General features: G+C 32.2%; 1 long non-coding RNA gene across 1 annotated transcript in view; it reads left to right on the forward strand.

The window, feature by feature from the left end:
• Positions 1-685: 685 nt before the first annotated feature.
• LOC143054832 (uncharacterized) overlaps positions 686-21,929 on the forward strand; it is a 30,088-nt gene continuing 8,844 nt past the window's right edge. The window contains exons 1-3 of the long non-coding RNA XR_012971839.1: positions 686-874; positions 11,517-11,634; positions 18,079-18,162. This is a non-coding gene — a long non-coding RNA (uncharacterized LOC143054832). The remainder of the gene's footprint in view (positions 875-11,516; positions 11,635-18,078; positions 18,163-21,929) is intronic.

Here is a 21,929-nt window from a genome sequence, read left to right on the forward strand (position 1 = left end):
AAGCAATTCCAGTTGGTCATTTTGGTCTCTGGTGGAGGTTCAGTGTCTCGCTGTGAACCATACTACGGCTTCAGAACTTATTTGTATAAATTATTGCCGATTGACGAATATAAATGTCAGACACTTTTTTTTCTACATTTTTTCTATGTGATCTTCATTTCTGCAAATAATGTTTTGGTCAGGCTACATTTTTCATTTTTCCTGGTCAGATGTCAGGCACAAAATTCATACTTTCAAGAAGACTTGTCATATGATCATAGTAGGGAGCTACCATTTGATTTTTATGGGGAGGGGGGGATGGGGGCTAGGATGAAATTTGAAAAAATAGGCAGGACAGGAGTTTTGACGGTAAAACTGAAAAAAGGCAGGATGAGACACTTGCAAAAAAAAAAATTCAGGACGACAATTTAGGTAAAAAAAAAGTCAGGATAAACTAAAAAAAAAGGCAGGACCGAACAGAGTGAAAAATAAAAAGGCAGGACAGAGATTACAGCTAAAAAAAAATGCAGGACAACATTTTTCATCGTACCCCCCCCCCCATAAAAAGTTATTTTGAATATCAGCTGTTTAACATATTATACTATAGAGCATTCAATTAAAGATTTAGGTGCGAAGAGACATTTTTTAACGATTTTGTGTTAAAATATCATATAAATCGTGAGAAACATGAAAAATGTGTTTATCAAAGGCTTGTGATAAAAATTTCCGGAAACAATTCCTGAAACGATTTGGATATTATGTGCAGTAGTTTCCCGCTTCATGTCAAAATATTTTTCCAGTTACGATTGAAGATCATTGAAGAAATGACAATACCAGACGGTTTTGGTCAAACATACACCAAGATGTATTCAAGGTTTTGTGACTACACAAGGAAGTATGTTATTATCTTGTTAAAATAAGACGTGCATTTTGAAAATATTGGTCCCACAGCCGGACAGCAAATCCACAGGCACTTGTTTCTTTCCATTGGAAGGTCGACTATCCATATAAATAGAAGCTTCTATTTATATAGATAGTCGACCTTCCAATGGATAGAAACAAGTGCCTGTGAGCAAATCTCAGGTTGTCATATTATATATGTAGCACAGTCACTTCGCCACTTGTTTCTGTCAAATGGGGGTTACACTAATGTCCTGACAATGTCCTGACAATGTCCTGACAAAGTCCTGACAGAAATGTAAATGCTTAATACTTTTTTGTTATTGGAAGGATTTGCTTGAAATTTGGAATCAAGCAAGATGAGAACTTGTATTTAATAAAAAAAATAAAAAAAAAATAATTTAAGACTTAGAAAACTTGACCTGACCAACTTGACTTAGAAAATACTATTGTCCTGACCGATATGAAACGGCTAAAAAATAATTTATTATTGACAGGATAGACTTCAAATTCGATACCAAGGAAGATTAAATCATTTATTACAAAAATATCAGAAAAAAAAAGAAAAAAAATAATTTTAAGAGTTAGAAAACTTGACCTGACCAACTACACCTTTGCCGTGACTCATTTCCGGATCGATATAAAAATGATTCTATCTATTTTGTTATTGTAATGAATGAATTCAAATTGAGTAGTTAAGAAGTTTGCAACATTTAACAAAGAAATCAAAAGAAATAAAAAGAAAAAAAATGTTGAAAAGACCAAAAAACTTGACCTGACCAACATAGGCTATTCACCGAAAAAAGGCATGTATCTTTAAAAAATAGAATGACTATGTTAATTACTTAAATAAATGTCTTTAAGTTTGAAAACTATCATTATCTTATTAAATTTTTAAATGACTAAAAGAAAAAAGTTAACAATTATTGCAAGGGTAAATAATATTGACCTGACCACTGTAGGACTTGATAAATTTTCTAACATGTTAACCTCTTACCTTAAATTAGTGAAATTAAAATATCCGATCACAATAATATGAAAAACAACATTGAACACGAAAGATACAGTTAAAATGAATGAAAGAAAAATGTTAGGCCCAGTTCCAGTTGCTGAATGTGAGTATTGTTTATTCATGTTAACATTCTCTTATTGCTCTATTAGTCAATCTGATTAGGGGCTTGTGATGATAAGATTAATCACTTATTTGTTAATCCAATTAATTAATTATGAACTTGAACTTGTGTGTTAATTTATTGTATTTCTTTGTGATTCCAATATAATATTAATGTATATGCTTGTATACACATCCTTTTCAAACAAAACGAAGCCCATTTCCTGCTTTTATATGACATGTATAATCACTCAATAACTAGATAAAACAAAAAATAACTTATTGATTGTAAAGAAAACATTTCAAATTGTGATTATAGTAATTAATATAGGTGTGTTTTAATTCTATTGATTATTGTCACCTTCCTTTGCTTTTATTTTAATACATTTTTTTTAACTGAGTTATTGCACCAAGAAAGAAAAAAAAACTTTCAATTTACTTATTTATTAAAATCAATAGGTAGCTAATCACTATACATTTTTATAATTTTTAATTGAGTTTATTAATTCAATAATTAGTTTCATTATTCACTCTGAGTTATTAATCAAATTAAGAAGTAGATTTGTGAAACAAAGGGGTAAACAATACTCACAGTCACTCAGCAACTCATATTTCCCCTATCTTTTCATTTAACAAAATTTATTTGCTTTGGATGTTGTATTTTATGGATAGGAAATAAATAAATTCAATAACAATATAAGGTAAGAACTAATAATGTTGTTGTTTGTGTATTAAGTTTAAGGGGTTCAGTCTTTTTAAAGTATTTATTTCCATTGAAATATTTTATTTCCAATTTATTGGAACAAGTATAAAAATAAAAATGTTACAATTTGACTTAGTTTCAATTAAGCACTCAATCATACCAACAATGTTGCAAGTATTAGCACTTTCATATCGGTCAGGACATTTACTCACAACAAAGTCGATGTTCGTCAGGTCAAGTTTTCTTACCCTTTAAGTATTTTTCCCCCAATTCTTTTCAAATAAGTATTTACTCAATGTTACTTTCTTGTCTTGTGTCAAATATGAAGTCAATCCGACGGAATTTAAGAAATAAATTACCAGTTTTATATCGGTCAGGACATTAGTCACGGTTGGACGTGGTTGGTCAGGTCAAGTTTTCTAACTCTTAAAATTATTTTTTTTAATTTTTTTTTCTTATATTTTTGTAATAAATGATTTAATCTTCCTTAATATCGAATTTGAAGTCTATCCTGTCAATAATAAATTATTTTTTAGCCGTTTCATATCGGTCAGGACAATAGTATTTTCGAAGTCAAGTTGGTCAGATCAAGTTTTCTAAGTCTTAAATTATTTATTTTTTTATTTTTTTATTTTATTTATTAAATATAAGTTCTCATCTTGCTTGATTCCAAATTTCAAGTAAATCCTTCCAATAACAAAAAAGTATTAAGCATTTACATTTCTGTCAGGACTTTGTCAGGACATTGTCAGGACATTAGTGTAACCCGTCAAATGGGGGTTTCTATCCACTTCGGTGGGGCACTTTCTTACGAGTGTGGATAGTAAACCCCCCGAGTTACATGGTAACAAGACAGTGCCTGTGATATGTAGTTATTTCAAACAGCTGATCTTTATGAGTGTCTCCCCTTAATGATGACATATAGGCGGATCCAGGTAGGCCCCCCCCCCTTTTGTGGGAAAAATTTTGTTGATTGTATTTGGAATCACTGATGCATGACTGGAGAGGGCCCTCTTTTAGGTCAGTCAGTGGGTCCCCCCTTATGAAAATATCTGGATCCACCAGTGTGATGTACTCTTTAGTTTGAACTGGGACTTTACATGTATACTAACGGGACTGGAAACTGATCGATCTGTTGAGATTTCATTGCCCTGATAGGGGATTATTGAATTTTTGTTTTGATTGACAACTTATCGTGTCACGTAGTAAATGAGCATTCAGTACATGAACGTAAACGAGAGATTTCGGGAAACAAGTCGGGCTTAAAGAGATTTGGTATTTTTTGCGAATGAACCAGAGCTATCCAAAAGAGTTCAAAGGAGGAAGATATATAAACAATTATAGGTCACCATACAGTCGTCAACAATAAGAAAATCTCATACCATATAGTAAGCTATAAAAAGTCCCGATATGAAAAAAGGTGAACAATTCTAACAAGAAATCTAACGACTTAATTAGTACATGCAGTAACAATACAATTTACTAAAAACAAATATGAAGGACCTAAATCAATAAAAAATAATAAAATCACAGGCCCTTGACATGGGATGGGCACATTAAGAAATTAACAGAGCTTTCTGTATATTTGATAACTTTAAATCTACAGTTTAAGGTTGTAAAAGAAAATATCATTGATGTCATTGGCAGATAAAATAAAATTGACTATAAAAAGTACCAACTGATCAGTAGTAAAGGCCAAAGTAGAAAAAATCTACACTTTTCATGAGCAACTTGTGGTTCAAAATATATGAGAGATTGAATAAAAATATCATGACGTCGCAAAAAGATGAAAAAACTTCAATATTCGTACTGAGTCTGGTTTTCTTATATTTGGTTGCTATGTACAAATCTGTAATATTTGCATTTAATATACCAAACTGATGCTTTTAAATTAATGTATACATGCCGTACAATATTTTTCAGAATTATTTTACTCCATTCGCTAACACATTTCTATGCTAAAATATCACTATATTATATATTTGTCCCTTTAAGGGTGCAATCAACAGTTTTTTTCTATGACGTCATATTTTGAGGGACCATGCATAAGTGACCCTTAGTGGTGGACTGATTAATAAAGATACTTGTATAAAACTAGATATCACTGGAATCAGAATGTTCTCTAGTTTATAATGACATAAAAATAAAGTGTACTTTTAATATATTAAAAAAAATCCATCCAAAGAACATGGGGAAAAAAATGCCTAATTTGAACATAAAAACCCTGAAATCATGATACATGCACATTTTACATAAAACAGGCTATTATTTGAACTTGGAATTATTTTTAATTATGGAATTTGCCTAATTTCTTGTGCTTGAAATTTTAGATGAATTCCATGTTTATTCTGTATTATAATGTTCTGTGCTGTGCACAACACTTTCTATTACAAAGAAGATAGCACATTTTCAATAGACTGAACTGTGCCGCGCACAACACTATCTATACAAAATTCACTGTGTGGAAAGTGTTATGCACCGCTCAAAACATTTTAATGCAGAATAAACATGGATTTTTTTAAAAATTTTAAACACAAGAAATTATGCAAATTCCATAATTAAAAATAATTCCAAGTTCAAATAATAGACTGTTATAATCAAAACTGTATGAAATTTATCATGTGTTTATAGGTTTTTACCTTGCCTATAAAAAAAATCTTGTTTCAGAGTACGGTCACCTGCTCCGAAAAGAGCTACAGTGGCTGAAAATAAGTTTTAAATTTTCACTGCCAGTAAAACAGAGTGTTTACAGTGTTCATGGTGTTGTCTCCCCTCAAAACATGTATATTTAATATAATTTTTTAAATTATTTCAATCATTCAACATGATACTTTTTCACCAATTAAGTCAATAAACAGGGGGTTTCCCTCCATGGTTATTTTTAGTCTGGGAATAACCCCCAGTTTTTTATACGAAACTGTTTATAGCACCCTTAATCAGAACCCTAGGAGGTCCAGTGGGGAAAGCCAGTGACATTGAAGAGTTCCTTCCGGTGGTCACGCGGGAAAGGGGAGATAATCTTAAAATTTCGAGGTGACGCTGTAACCAGCGTGTAACAAAAACATAGCCTGTGCTTCAGACAATAAATTTATTAAAACATCTTAACATCCATCAGTATTTAAGGTTAATTTTTCATTAAAATAGATTTTTGCACACGACTGTCAAAATCAAGACGTCCTTCGTAGATTTCCAAAAAAACCCGGGTAATCCCCCTGTTTGCTAGGAACTGACACAAATGCATCCTAAAGCTTTTCATTGGTCGAGATATAAATAAATGTTACCCAGAAACATATGGGCACATGACTTGTATAGGATTCCCCGTCACTCTGAGTCTTGTTTACATAATAAATACTTCAACCGGAGGTCAAAATTCAACACTTTTCAAACATTTTTGGAGTTATTTCGGCGCAAAATTAAGCAAATTATGTCATATTTAACAGTTTTTAACCACGAAATTGATTGAGACAATGAAGGGTGATGATGTTTCCAGGATTTTAAATATATTTTACTTAAAAATGAGGATGGATTGAAGGCTTTACACCGTCATTTGTTGATGTTTTTCATGTTGCTCAAACTCCTCGTATTACATTTTCAGTAGTTATTTAATTATGCTGCAGTGTGTAACAGATGTACATGTATGTAGTACATTGAAACTGGGTTAATCTATGAACGAATTTGTCCATATAAATGACTTCAGTTGTCTGGAAGTACCCCCCTTTTTTCCCCCCAACTTTTCAAAAATTTCAGCAAGGGGTAAGTCAAAAGTTATTGTCTGGATAAAAAGCCTACGCAAGTACAAAGTGTAAGCACTCAGTTAATCTTTGTTTTAAGCCATTTTTTTTAGGTTAATGGTTACAGTCATTCTTTGATTCAGTAAATATTAATCTGAAATCAACTTGTCAATAATTAAAAAAGTACCAATCAACAAATATTAATCTGATGCATCAATAATGTTCACCTGATTTTTAGTCTTCGTTCTTGTTGTTTATATAAAAAAACCTAAGCAAGTTGGAAGTTGACACTCACACATGTTTATAAATGTCTGTCCTGTCCTTATCATGCATATCAAGCAACATGGTGTACACTTAACCATTCATGTTTGAGTGTGTCTGGGCCTTGGGGCATGTTTTACTCCTGAGAACTTGAGAATAACATTCAATAGGGATGCCCAATGCCTAGTACATCCGATTCTTAATACATGTTAGAGCTATATGACCATTTAAAGCATTAACAAAATGCTGTATCACTTCTAAGATCTACTATGAAATTGGCATATGAAAGTCTCACTCTGATTTTGGTGATCCTGTTTTGTTGCATTGATATTGATGCTTGACCCACATTTTAATTTTACACCAATCTACAAGAAAACAAAGCTTTGGACACAGGATCTATAGTTTAATCAGAATCATACCATTCCTATATCTGTGTGCTGATTTTTCTGCTATATAATACTTTTTTCACACATTTTACTCCATTCTAAAAGCACACAATTGCAATAATTTGCAAAATCATGTGATTACATATAGGAAAAGGGCACTAGGACATCTCATTCCTAATACTACACAAGGAGCAGGATCTACTAACTCTTCCAGAACACCTGATATCAATTGTATGTTGTGGGTTCAAGTTGCTCAGTTTTCTTTTTTCTAATTTGAATATTAGTTTAGACTTTTCATAAAAAAAGTATGAAAAAAGAGAGACTACTGAAAATGATTTATTTAGGTGCAGGCGTTACCACACTTCAGAAAAACAGTGAAAAGTCGTCATGATAGGCCATTTGAGAGACATCAAGGATACCTCACTATGTCTAGGAGAACTGAACGATTTAAAAACCTTTCTGTTTCAGTCCTTCACACCTAATCAATCATTAAAGACCATCAAGTTGACTTTTTATATCTTTGATTTTTTTATGTCCCAAATACTACAGTACATACATGTATATGCAGGATATCAGTGACGGATCCAAAACTTTTTCTAGGGGGCTGCTGACTGACTTAAGAGGGGCCGCTCCAGTGATTCCCTATTTAATCAACTGAAAAGGGGACCCCTATGAATATGCTAGCTTTGCATCTATGAATCTCAGGTTTTTCAATGACAATAAGTTTTATTGTATTGCAACAGCATTATTGTCTCATGTACATTTACCCCACGTTAGCAATATAAAATGGTTGAGTGTTTCACATTGTATATTTAAAAATATAAAAATGTTTAGAAATAAACGTTTATTAAATGATAAATAAATAGTCATAAAAATAATGTTAAAATGAAACATACGTACATGTACAAAAATTTAAAAAATATTTTAAATAATTTAAGAGTATTATTGTTAATTTTCTACAGTTGTTATATGAAATTATAATATATTTTAATTGTCTACAAATTTCTATGTGATCCAAGAATGAGAAGGTTCACATTTAAATTGGAATTGAATGTTTTTTATTTGAATTTCACTAATGGAAAACTAATCAGATGTGAATAATTGCCAATGAGACAACTATCCCAAAATACTCATTTGGAGTGGATATATAGGCATTTTTTTGCTACATGAAAGCCTTTAAACATGAGAAAATCCCATAATGTATATACTATGATTGTTTTCAGATGTTTGTTATCATTTCATTTAAATTGAAATCCTTCTTATTTTTATCTTAAATAATCAAAAGGAGGTTTATATGATTCAACAAAAATAAAGAAATTATTTTAGACTTTTGATGTAAATACATGTAATTGATTTATTTTTTAATGACTTTATATTATATGTCAAAGAAGGAGGTGGGGGATGTTGCAGGGGTCCTGATTCCAAAATCCCGGGCTAAAAACATGATCTTCTGAGGTCCCAAATTAAAAAAAAAAATCACGAAAGAAAATCCTGGATCCCAAAATCCTGAGCTTAAAAACACCCAATCCAGACGTCCTGAAAAAGTCCTGTCCTCCATCAAGAAAAGTTAATAATCATATACAGCGACACAAATTTTCTATTTATTTATTCATTTACTTCAATACCTTAAATCCATCAACATAATAATATATCAATCTTTTTAATAGATATATTAAATAATGTTTAAATAAAGTATAACTTAATATGCAACATTAAATTATCTTACATGTATCTGTTATTTAAAAGGTAACTTTTCATTCAATCATTCATATCTTTAATTCTTCATACCAGTAATTGATATTAAATGTATCCACCACCAATAAAACCTGGCCACAACACCTAGCCAATACTGAATGTGGCAATAAAATTCAACAATAAATCACATAATTTGCTTTTTTTTAGCATGGAAGGAGGGACAGAATTTATACTGTCCTACTGGTTAATATTTCATATACTTGAAATCTTTAAAAGATACTTTACATAGATATAGGAAGATGTGGTGTTAGTGCCAATGAGACTACTCTCCATCCAAATAACAAATTATAAATTAAACCATTATAGGTCAATGAGCGGCCTTCAACACGGAGCCTTGGCTCATACCGAACAACAAGCTAAAAAGGGTCCTAAAATTACTACTGTAAAACCATTCAAATGGGAAATGCCTGTATGCGCTATTCAGCAAAAATAATAGTTCTGTTGTTCAGATAAACAAGGGTCTGGATGGGGTGTTTTCCATTACCTTAGCATTTATTCTTTACACTCATTTGTCTCTATTTTTATGCCCCACCTACGATAGTAGAGGGGCATTATGTTTTCTGGTCTGTGCGTCCGTTCGTCCGTCCGTTCGTCCGTCCGTTCGTTCGTCTGTTCGTTCGTTCGTCCGTCTGTCCCGCTTCAGGTTAAAGTTTTTGGTCGAGGTAGTTTTTGATGAAGTTGAAGTCCAATCGACTTCAAACTTGGTACACATGTTCCCTATGATATGATCTTTCTAATTTTAATGCCAATTTTAGAGATTTTACTCCAATTTCACGGTCCACTGAACATAGAAAATGATAGTGCGAGTGGGGCATTCGTGTACTGATCAGGACACATTCTTATTTTTATACTTTTTGTCCATCATTTCTATTTTCTCAATATATAAATGAGCACATCAAAAGTTCAAATAATTATGATGTCTGGCTAGGATATTTTATAATTTATTTCTGGGATGCGTAGGAAGGTGTCCCAGATAAAAAATAAAATAGCCTTGTCAGACGTCATAATTATTTTGACTAGCATGTCATTTGCTCTATTCCTTATTACAGTCAATTTTCTCTATTCTTTGTTCCTTTAGTCATAGTTCTCAAATTTTTTATGCTTTTAGCCGTAGTTCCCAGTGGCGGGTCCAGGGATAGGGTTCCAGGATTGGAATCCCCCCTTTTTATGGACAATCAATGCATTTGAAAGGGGACATTTAGTTGGAACCCCCCTTTATCCTGGGTAGGGAATTAACCCCCTTTTCAAAATGGCTGTATCCACCCCTGGTTCCCTATTTTGTGAACCCTCACCCTGTACTATCTGTAAGAAATGATGGATAGAGGTTGAGGATAAAGTTAAAGTATACTTATGTAGTTGTTATATTTTTCCTATAATTTTATTTTGTTTGTTTTTGTTTTTTGTCACACACTTTTTGGGTTCAAAAATAATAATATAAAACCATTTAATTAACCTTTTTACTATTCGAGACAACCAAACAAATCAGCACAAATGCTTTACACAACCGTAATAATTTAATTAAAATTTAAATGCTAACATTGACATGCCAAAAATTCAAGTTTTAATCAAAATTGAAGTCTCGGGCTAAGAAAGGGGCGTTTATTTCGTATGGTCTGTGGGAATTTAATGGATTTCAGCATCGAAAAAGAGGCAAACAAATAGCTATAACCCGATCTGATCAATAAATTATGTTATGGATAATGTTCATATCTTTCTACTAACCATTAAAAGTAATTATCTAGTAGGATTTCGTGAGCTCAGAAACCTTAATTTGTTGAAAAATGGCGTCGATTTATGTGCTTCCTTTTCGCAGCCTCAGTTACAATTTGACAAGGAGTGATGGGTATTTATGCAAATATTTAGGGACTCCTATCATCATAGATACTATTTTTGGTCATTTTATTTTTAAATAGCCAATAGGATGCGAATGTGTCAGTTATTTTCAGAAGCGGAAAACACCCGCCATATTTTTATCTTCCAAAATAACATGTCTCTTGCCATTTTCAGATGTTTGTTTCTTGTAAAATAAAATCTCCTAAGAAGAAAATATAGCATAGTCACCTGTAAAACTTACCTATATAACTAATTAATGATGAAATGACACAAGTTTAATTGTCTTTAATAGTAAATTTCTTGAAAAATCACATGTACACGATGTAAACAAATTACCGAGATGGCGCGATACTGTCACCGTCTATGTAAAAATCGCGATTGTCGCCCTTGATTTTTTGGCCGTTACGTCATATGGAAGGAGGCGCAGAACTGATCCTTGGCTTTCCCACTGGTCTATATATAAAACAGACAGCAACCAATCAATGATACAGGTCGAAATGGTATTCAACAATAGATTCCCTGGACTCCGGTTCAATAGTCCTTAGCATGCTTAATCAGAACCCTAGGAGGTCTATATATAAAAAAAACAGGAAACAATCAATGAGACAGGTCAACATGTGGTATTCAACAAAAGATGATCTTTTTGATAAAATTTTGAGGCCTTGGTGACCGAGTGGACTAAGTAGTGGACCTACTGTATCACTAACCTGTCAACACTGAGGTTGGGAGTTCAATTCCTACATGAGCTGGAGCACTCGACTCCAATCTTAATTGACTAGGATTGTCAGTTTTTCTACTGAAGCATGTGAAGGTTGGTGGTTACTCTAATCTTAATTGACTAGGATTTATATTTCCAGATTGAACATCTATTGTTTGTATATATTTGATCCTTGTCCAGTCAATGTGAACCTTGTCCAGTCAATTATATAACTGTCCAGTCAATGTGAACCTTATGCCGTCTAGTTCCTTTTTAAGGTAAGTGTACATTAATATATGTGAACTATATGTAGGACTATTTACTACTGAAATTTGTTTGAAATGAAAGAGTGTCTTAACTCTAAAAGGATAATAAGCATATAGTTTTTTCGTTCAAAATACTGTAACATTAAACAAAACACAAAAAAGCTTAAAGAATAATTATAAAATTATATTCCTACAAATATAGATTGGTTGAACTTTAGCATTGAACTTGTGCTAAATGAAAAAAAATGTGAAATATGTCATGGCCAGAGACAGTAACCAATCAATGAAACATATCAAAATGGTCCCATATGTCAACGAGACACTAACCAATCAAAGAAACATGTCAAAATGGTCCCATATGTCAATGAGACAGTAACCAATCAATGAACTATGTCAAAATGGTCCCATATGTCAATCAGACAATACACCTTTCCACTATCTACTGATAAGCCCGCCCCCCTTAGCAACACATGGCAACCCAGCATCTTAGGTCAAGCTAATCAACAAAATGGCGGTTATTATGAACATTGGATAATAACAAAGTAAAGAAAATGTTATAAAAAATATAAAGAAAAGCAATATCTATATATATGTTTTTGTGTTAAAATATGATAAAATAGTTACTCCTCAAGAGTTGAGAGATCATGGAGATAGATTAATGAAATTCTGACCATAGAAACAAATAGAATATTGAAATTTGAAGCTATACTAGATTATAACTTTCATTCACAAAAATGTAGTTTTCACAACAAGATATAGAATATGCTATGATTGATAAGATAAAGTATTATGATAAATTACAGGTTTAATTAAGCATGGATAATGAATGCTGATAAGTATGTTTACTATGTAGACAAACACTGCAGTGGGTAACTTGTAAAACAAGCATCATTGCTCCAGTACCTAATAATTGTTTATTGAATAATTTTTAACCAATTTTCCTTTTTTATGTCCATAGATAACTTATACTGATAATTAAAATTCCTATCACTAAGTAAAAAGTAAAGAACAAAAGAAAATTAATTCATGTTTTGCTTACATGTATATTTGGACATTGAAGTTCGTCTTGTCTTTAATTCATATAGACTCTCATCCTTTTAAAACAGAAATCTTTGCACATTGTACCTTTTTAATTTCAAATTAAGAAAATAAAATATATCCAAAACTTCTTACTACTTTTTTTTATAAAATATATGATAATAATCAAGTTTAATCAATAAATATTCCCAAAAGAAGACCAAGTCGTATCAAAATAACACTTTATTTTACTAATGAAGCATCTATTGAAATATATCTTTTTATTGTTATTCAAGTTTCCCCTACCTTTTAACAAAATTCTAAGAATAACAGTACAAACATAAATACTTTCATTTCTATATTCAATTCTTTAATTGCTGAATCTTTACATTATGATATATATAATGTAATTTCAAGAAATAACACATTCTAACTTGGATGTTTTATAGTATAATAAATTCTTAAATGAACAATGATGAATGAAAAAAATATCAATTTGAATTCTAATTCAATTTGTAAACCAATCGAAATCTTGTGTTTCAAATTATATATTTTTTCATCATTTTAAAAAAAAATGCTATTAGCATGTAAACAATATTTTGAAATCAAGCACTTCCATCATATTCCTTTTTAATTGATTTATTAATTACTTTCATTCATTGGAATAACCTTTTATTTTGTTGGAAATTGACAACTTGACCTTCCTTTACCCTCTTACATTGATTACTTTCCCTAAAACAATATTATTAATGATTTAATTGCAAAATTTTCAAAAAAATTCTATCAAATTAACTGTTCAGATAAGAAAGCTTGACCGAGGTTATGTCCGACAACATGTGCTGCTATCAAATGTTTACACATGTGGTAAATTGACCACATGTGATTGGTCAATTAACTGATGATTGGCAGGAGAATGGATAGGTGTATATCCAATCAATGAAACATGTCAAAATGGTCCCATATGTCAATGAGACAGTAACCAATCAAAGAAACATGTCAAAATGGTCCCATATGTCAATGTGACAGTAACCAATCAATGAAACATGTCAAAATGGTCCCAAATGTCAATGAGACAGTAACCAATCAATGAAACATGTCAAAATGGTCCCATATGTCAATGAGACAGTAACCAATCAATGAAACATGTCAAAATGGTCCCATAAGTGAATGAGACAGTAACCAATCAATGAAACATGTCAAAATGGTCCCATATGTCAATGAGACAGTAACCAATCCATGAATCATGTCAAAATGGTCCCATATGTCAATGAGACAGTAACCAATCAAAGAAACATGTCAAAATGGTCCCATATGTCAATGAGACAGTAACCAATCAAAGAAACATGTCAAAATGGTCCCATATGTCAATGAGACAGTAACCAATCAATGAAACATGTCAAAATGGTCCCATATGTCAATACGACAGTAACCAATCAATGAAACATGTCAAAATGGTCCCATATGTCAATGAGACAGTAACCAATCAAAGAAACATGTCAAAATGGTCCCATATGTCAATGAGACAGTAACCAATCAAAGAAACATGTCAAAATGGTTCCATATGTCAATGAGACAATAACCAATCAAAGAAACATATCAAAATGGTCCCATATGTCAATGAGACAGTAACCAATCAATGAATCATGTCAAAATGGTCCCATATGTCAATGAGACAGTAACCAGTCAATGAATCATGTCAAAATGGTCCCATATGTCAATGAGACAGTAACCAATCAATGAATCATGTCAAAATGGTCCCATATGTCAATGAGACAGTAACCAGTCAATGAATCATGTCAAAATGGTCCCATTTGTCAAGGAGACAGTAACCAATCAAAGAATCATGTCAAAATGGTCCCATATGTCAATGAGACAGTAACCAATCAAAGAAACATGTCAAAATGGTCCCATTTGTCAACGAAACAGTAACCAATCAATGAAACATGTCAAAATGGTCCCATATGTCAATGAGACAGTAACCAATCAATGAAACATGTCAAAATGGTCCCATATGTCAATGAGACAGTAACCAATCAATGAAACATGTCAAAATGGTCCCATGTGTCAATGAGACAGTAACCAATCAATGAAACATGTCAAAATGGTCCTATATGTCAATGAGACAGTAACCAATCAATGAAACATGTCAAAATGGTCCCATATGTCAGTGAGACAGTAACCAATCAATGAAACATGTCAAAATGGTCCCATATGTCAATGAGACAGAAACCAATCAATGAAACATGTCACAATGGTCCCATATGTCAACGAGACAGTAACTTATCAATGAAACATGTCAAAATGGTCCCATATGTCAATGAGACAGTAACCAATCAATGAAACATGCCAAAATGGTGTCATATGTCAATGAGACAGTAACCAATCAATGAAACAAGTCAAAATGGTTTCATATGTCAATGAGACAGTAACTAATCAATGAAACATGTCAAAATGGTTTCATATGTCAATGAGACAGTAACCAATCAAAGAAACATGTCAAAATGGTGCCATATGTCAATGAGACAGTAACCAATCAATGAAACATGTCAAAATAGTCCCATATGTCAGTGAGACAGTAACCAATCAATGAATCATGTCAAAATGGTCCCATATGTCATTGAGACAGTAACCAATCAATGAAACATGTCAAAATTGTCCCAAATGTCAATAAGACAGTAACCATGTCAAATGGTCTTCAACAATAGACAACATGACATGTTATCTAAATTGTCTAATGAAGGAAAGCCAAATTTGAAATAATTATCTCAATCTGAAAATAGAAACATTTATGTTTTCAGCAAGAACATCTATTATTGGTATTATATCATTTTATTATAAAATAATTATACCCTATGAGACAAAGGTCCGTAGGGTATACTGTTTTTTTATATGAATGTTAAATGTTGAGGCAACTTTGCCACAGTTTAATAATAATTACGGTTGCCTTTGTTTTTGGTTAACTGCCTTCAGCGCTTACAGTGCTTTGATTTGCATTTTGGGCCTTGTTTTTAAATTGGTCCACATTGAAGTCCAAAGGGTCCAAAATCAAACTTGGTTTGATTTCAACAAAATGAATTATAGGGGTTCTTTGATATGCCGAATCTAACTGTGTATTTAGATATTTAATTTTTGGTCTCGTTTTCAAATTGGTCTACATTAAGGTCCAAAGGGTCCAAAATTAAACTTAGTTTGATTTTAACAAAAATTGAATTCTTGGGGTTCTTTGATATGCTGAATCTAAACATGTTTTTAGATTTTTGATTATGGACCCAGTTTTCAAGTTGGTCCAGATTTGGGTCCAAAAATAAACTTTGTTTCATTTCAATAAAAATTGAATACCTGGGGTTCTTTGATATGCTGAATATAACTGTGTATTAAGTTTTTGGATTTTGGGCCCGATTTTTAAATTGGTCCACATTGAGGTCCAAAGAGTCCAAAATTAAAGTTTATTTGATTTCATAAAAAATTGAATTATTCGGGTTCTTTGATATGCCTACTGACAGTGTATTTAGATTTTTAATTGTGGTCCCATTTTCAAATTGGTCTACATTAAGGTCCAAAGGGTCCAACATTAAACTTAGTTTGTTTGAATTCTTGGGGTTCTTTGTTATGCTGAATCTAACTGTGTATTAAGTGTTTGAATTTTGGGCCCGGTTTTTCAATTGGTCCACATTGAGGTCCAAAGAGTTCAAAATCAAACTTAGTTTGATTTAATCAAACATTGAATTATTGGGGTTCTTTGATATGCCGAACTGACAGTGTATTTGGATTTTTGATTATGAGCCCAGTTTTAAAGTTGGTCCAAATCGGGGTCAAAAATTGAATATGAATCTTTGATATGCTGGTTCTAACTAAATTTTTGATTTTGGGCCCCGTTATCAAATTGGTCCATAATTTTGTTCCGCTCCACTAATTTTTGCCGAAATTACGGGCTTAAGTGGACTTTCAGAAATTGTTGAAAATCAGTTATACAGACTTTTTTTCTCAACGCCTTAAGATATTGGGCTGATTTTTGGTATGTGAGTTAATTATGATGAGTTTAAGTTTCGTACCGCTCCACTAATTTTTGCCAAAATTACGGGCTTTGGACTTTGAGAAATTGTTGAAAATTACAGTTATACGGACTTTTTTTCTAAACGCTTTCAGATATTGGGCTGATTTTTGGTATGTGAGTTGACCATGATGAGTTACAGATCATGTTTAAATTTCGTTCTGCTCTACTTATTTTTGCCGAAATTACAGGCTTTGAACTTTGAGAAATTGTTGAAAATCAGTTATAAGGACTTTTTTTTCTAAACGCCTTTAGATATTGGGCTGATTTTTGGTATGTGAGTTAACCATGAGTTATAGGTCAAGCTTAAGTCTCGTTCCGCTCTGCTTATTTACGCTGAAATTATAGGCTTTGGACTTTGATAAATTATTGAAAATCACACAGTTATACGGATTTTTTCTCTATTCCCCTCCAGATTTTGAGCTGATTTTTGATATGTGAGACTACCATCATGCTGTTGTCCACATGTGTTTATATTGAAATTACAGATTTTCAACTTTTTGGGACGGGGCCATTCGTGTCGCAAAGGTCCGTAGGGTATACTGTTTTTTACTCATCCGTCAGTCTGTTAGTCAGTCCATCCGTCCCTCAGTTCTGTTCTTGTCATAGCAACTCCTCTAAAACCACACAACAGAATTTCATGAAACTTTGTAGATAATTAGGACATATTATGTAGATGTGCATATCCTCTAGAAATTTTTCTCAGTTGACTTTTGTAGGAGTTATCAGTTTTAATTAGAAACTGGGTGAGATTTTGTTTGCCCAGTGACAATGTGGGGGCGTGGGGTATGTGAGGGTGCTCACAAATGTTCTTTAGTTAAAGAGTTATCGTATGAATGATGGTAAAACAGTTATCCCCAGTCCTAAATACAAATATCTAAACAACTACAGGTCTCCAAACAGCCTTCAAAATTGCTCAAAACCCATATCATATTATAATATAAAAATCTATAAAAAGCACTGATATGATAAAATGTGAAACAATTCAAAAGAAAAAATCAACAGCGTATTACAACAATGAAGAGGGGTGGGGAATACAGCTACCAACAACAACCACTACACTACAGGTTCCTCGATATGGACAGGAGATACAGCTACCAACAACAACCACTACACTACAGGTTCCTCGATATGGACAGGGGATACAGCTACCAACAACAACCACTACTCTACACTGGTTCCTCGATATAGACAGGGGATACAGCTACCAACAACAACCACTACACTACAGGTTCCTCGACAGGCACATAATCAGATTGTAAACAGATCAATTGTTTAATGTGATTGCCATCATTTCCTTGCTTATTTGTTGACAGTTAAGAGAGGCTTGATATTAATGAATTTAATATTGTCTTAATGCTGGTAAATAAAACTTTTGAAATTTTTAGGTCTGCGGAAGTGCAATTGATCATGTTGATGTTCTTGTGTTTGATGGAAAAAATCACACCCTGTTTGTAGAATACCTCATTTAGGTAAGTAATCAGATATACAAGCTTTTGAGTTTAGTTTTTAGCTCAGCTGACCTAAAAGGTGATGTGAGCTTTGGCCATCCCTTTGCGTTGGTCGTCTGTCTTTCTTCCAGTTAAACTTTTTCAGAGATCTTCTCTGAAAACACCAGACCAAAAAGTGACTTAAATAAAAATGATAAGCATGTAAAGATTTATCTGCAACGAAAATTTCAAACCAATCAGACAACCCTATTTTGAGTTATTGCTGTGATCAGCAAGGCCGTGTGCCATGCACAAATTGCGCATTTTGACAAGAAATGGCGCAAAGAGTGGCGAATGTCAGCGCCAGTGTGGCGCACGATATTTTCAGGTTTGTATCTAAATGTTTAGATCTATTAAAATGAATTTCCGATCGCGTTTCGTGTCGCTATATTTGTGTACAAAACTGTGTTGTGTTCCCTCCAATGACAGGATCACCACCTATATATTTTTGGGCCTTCTCTGGTGTTTTTCTTCATATTAAAGATAGCAACGTGCGGTATATCTGATTACCGCAAAAATGCAATTAACCATCATCCATGATCTAAATATTTAAAGTAACAACTTAAATTTTGTGAAAGTTGGCTAGAACAGACGAGAATTTGTTTTTTAAAGTTATAACTTGGAGAAAAATCTGTCACCTTGTTTTATAGAGTTATTGTCCCTGAAAAATCATTTTTTGAAGTGTTTTGCTGTTATTGATAAACATGTAGGAGCTAGGTTAAACGTGTAAATTACAAAAATTATCAGTTGACATGATTTTATTACTCTGAAAATGTTGAAAAAAATATGTCAACCTGTGTTTTTGAGTTATTGCCCCTGAAAGATACTTTTTGTCGAGCCTGCAACTTTTGTTGCAGAAAACTCGTCATAGGGATAGTGATCCGGTGGCGGCGGTGTTAGCTCACTTTTTAAAAGCTATATATTTTAGAAGGTGGAAGACCTGGATGCTTCATATTTTGTATATAGATGCCTCATGTTACGAAGTTTCCGTCAGTCACATGTCCGTTGTCCTTGACCTCATTTTCATGGTTCAGTGACCACTTGAAAAAAAAGTTCAGATTTTTAGTAATGTTAAATTCTCTCTTACTGTAAGTAATAGGATAACTATATTTAGTATGTGCGTACCTTGCAAGGTCCTCATGCCCGTCAGACAGTTTTCACTTGACCTCAACCTTATTTCATGGATCTGTGAACAAGGTTAAGTTTTGGTGGTCAAGTCCATATCTCAGATACTATAAGCAATAGGTCTAGTATATTCGGTGTATGGAAGGACTGTAAGGTGTACATGTCCAACTGGCAGGTGTCATCTGACCTTGACCTCATTTTCATGGTTCAGTGGTTATAGTTAAGTTTTTGTGTTTTGGTCTGTTTTTCTCATACTTTATGCAATAGGTTTACTATATTTGTTGTATGGAATGATTGTAAGGTGTACATGTCTAGCGGGCAGATGTCATCTGACCTTGACCTCATTTTCATGGTTCAGTGGTTATAGTTAAGTTTTTGTGTTTTGGTCTGTTTTTCTCATACTTTATGCAATAGGTTTACTATATTTGTTGTATGGAATGATTGTAAGGTGTACATGTCTAGCGGGCAGATGTCATCTGACCTTGACCTCATTTTCATGGTTCAGTGATTATAGTTAAGTTTTTGTGTTTTGGTCTGTTTTTCTCATACTTTATGCAATAGATTTACTATATTTGTTGTATGGAATGATTGTAAGGTGTACATGTCTAGCAGGCAGATGTCATCTGACCTTGACCTCATTTTCATGGTTCAGTGGTCAAAGTTAAGTTTTTGAGTTTTGGTCTTTTTATCTAATACTATATGCCATACGGCCTAGCCAAGATCAGATGTGCATTTTGTGTTTCACATGAGGTCAAAAATGAGTATCACCTCAGGGAAAAACTCTTTTGATATTTTGGTTCAAAAATGGTTTAAATTATGAAAAATTGCTATCGTTAGGCTAACACTGGAAGCATTTATATAATTACATGCAGTTTTTGGAAGAAATATTTAATATTTTTATTAAATAAATGGTGTTTAAAAACTGTATAATTTTCTTTAATGGTTGGCTTCAAGACATGGTCACCAGTGTCAGATTTTTGGTCAATGACAAAGACAACAAAATATGTTTAGAATTATTGAATATCAAACATTTTAATTGAAAAAAAAATGACAAGAACATGTTTAACTCACAGTTATTTCAAACAACAGTAGCTTTCTTTGATCATTAATCTTATCTGATAAAACTGTATCTAAAATTATCTATAAATAACAAAACTTCCAAAAAAACCCTTTCTTTTGGTGTATAGAACATTAAAATAACTTGATGCATATTCTTACAATAAACAATCAAACTTAGCAATACAATTTATATGTTTTGTCTACGGACAAGACATTGTATTCATATTTAATGAAATGCATTATTAAAACCTAATTTTGATACAGCTGAAAGTGTTCTCTTAAAAAAAAACCATACATTTTATCAGGTTTATCTATCAAATGATGCTTAACTTCGAGGAAAATGGAAACACATACATTTTGATAATGTCTACGGACAAGACATTTTATTGATATTCAATTAAATGCTTTCAAAGATGATTGTTAAAGTTAAGATTAAAAGTTACTATTTAAATTTTAAGCTGTGTTTTTTAAATTTTGGAAAATACAAAAATGTACCCATAATTCTTTACATATCTCAATAATTTATTGATTAAGCCAAACTGAAGACACATTCTTTTAACTGAAATACATATATCTGACTGTTTAAAACAATCAAACTATTATTAAAACTCAATTTTGACATAGTTGAATGTGTTCTCTTAAAAGAATAACATACATTTTACCTATCAAATTAGGCTGAAATCAAGGAAATTGGATACAAATATATTGTGGTAATGTCTACGGACAAGACAATTTCAGTTAAAAAAAAAATCTGTTAGAATTAATTGTGACTATATTCATGTTGAAAATACTGAGTTTTAATTTGAATAGATAACTTTTATCACCTATAAATAAGATTTAAGTTCCATAGCAGACAAATAATTGAATTTAATACTTGTTATGTACAAGTGTCTTGTCCGTAGACACTTCCTCATCTGCTGTTAATACTGAAATGCAAAAGATAAAGTTAGAGAGAGAGAAATACTTTTTCTTCATTTGATTTAGTTAATCTTTTAAGGTATGCATCAACTGGAATAAACAATATTGAAGTAAAATAAGGTATGCTTTTTATGACTGATAATCTGACACTTTTTAAAATCCACTCCCGTAAAGTCATTTTACAAAAATTGAGAACACTTAAATTACCATTCATTTATTAAAAATAAGATATTTCTAAGTTTAAACAACACATAGGACTAATTAAGACCCATAAAGCCAAGAAATATTGATAAAAAGACATGTCTACGGACAAGACATGTGTCTACGGACAAGACATTCTGACATATTTTTGAATTTTTTCCTCTATTAATAGATGGTAGAAAAAAACGTTAGTAGTGTTTTCATATCTACAAAAGAACAGGAACTTAGCAATGCAACATAAATGTAATTATGCTTCCAGTTTACTAGGGAATGCATGTCTACGGACAAGACATTTTTTCACTTTATTTGTATATCCAACTTTGATGGCATATATCTCCAGCTAGGGTACTGCAATTTTGATAAATGAGGTAGTTTCTGATAATGTATATACTAGAAGAGAAAATAAAAGACATAATAGCATAAATTTAATTTATTTTTCTCTTTTA

This window comes from Mytilus galloprovincialis, chromosome 12 (assembly GCF_965363235.1).
Source record: "Mytilus galloprovincialis chromosome 12, xbMytGall1.hap1.1, whole genome shotgun sequence".
In the NCBI taxonomy this organism is placed as follows: domain Eukaryota; kingdom Metazoa; phylum Mollusca; class Bivalvia; order Mytilida; family Mytilidae; genus Mytilus; species Mytilus galloprovincialis.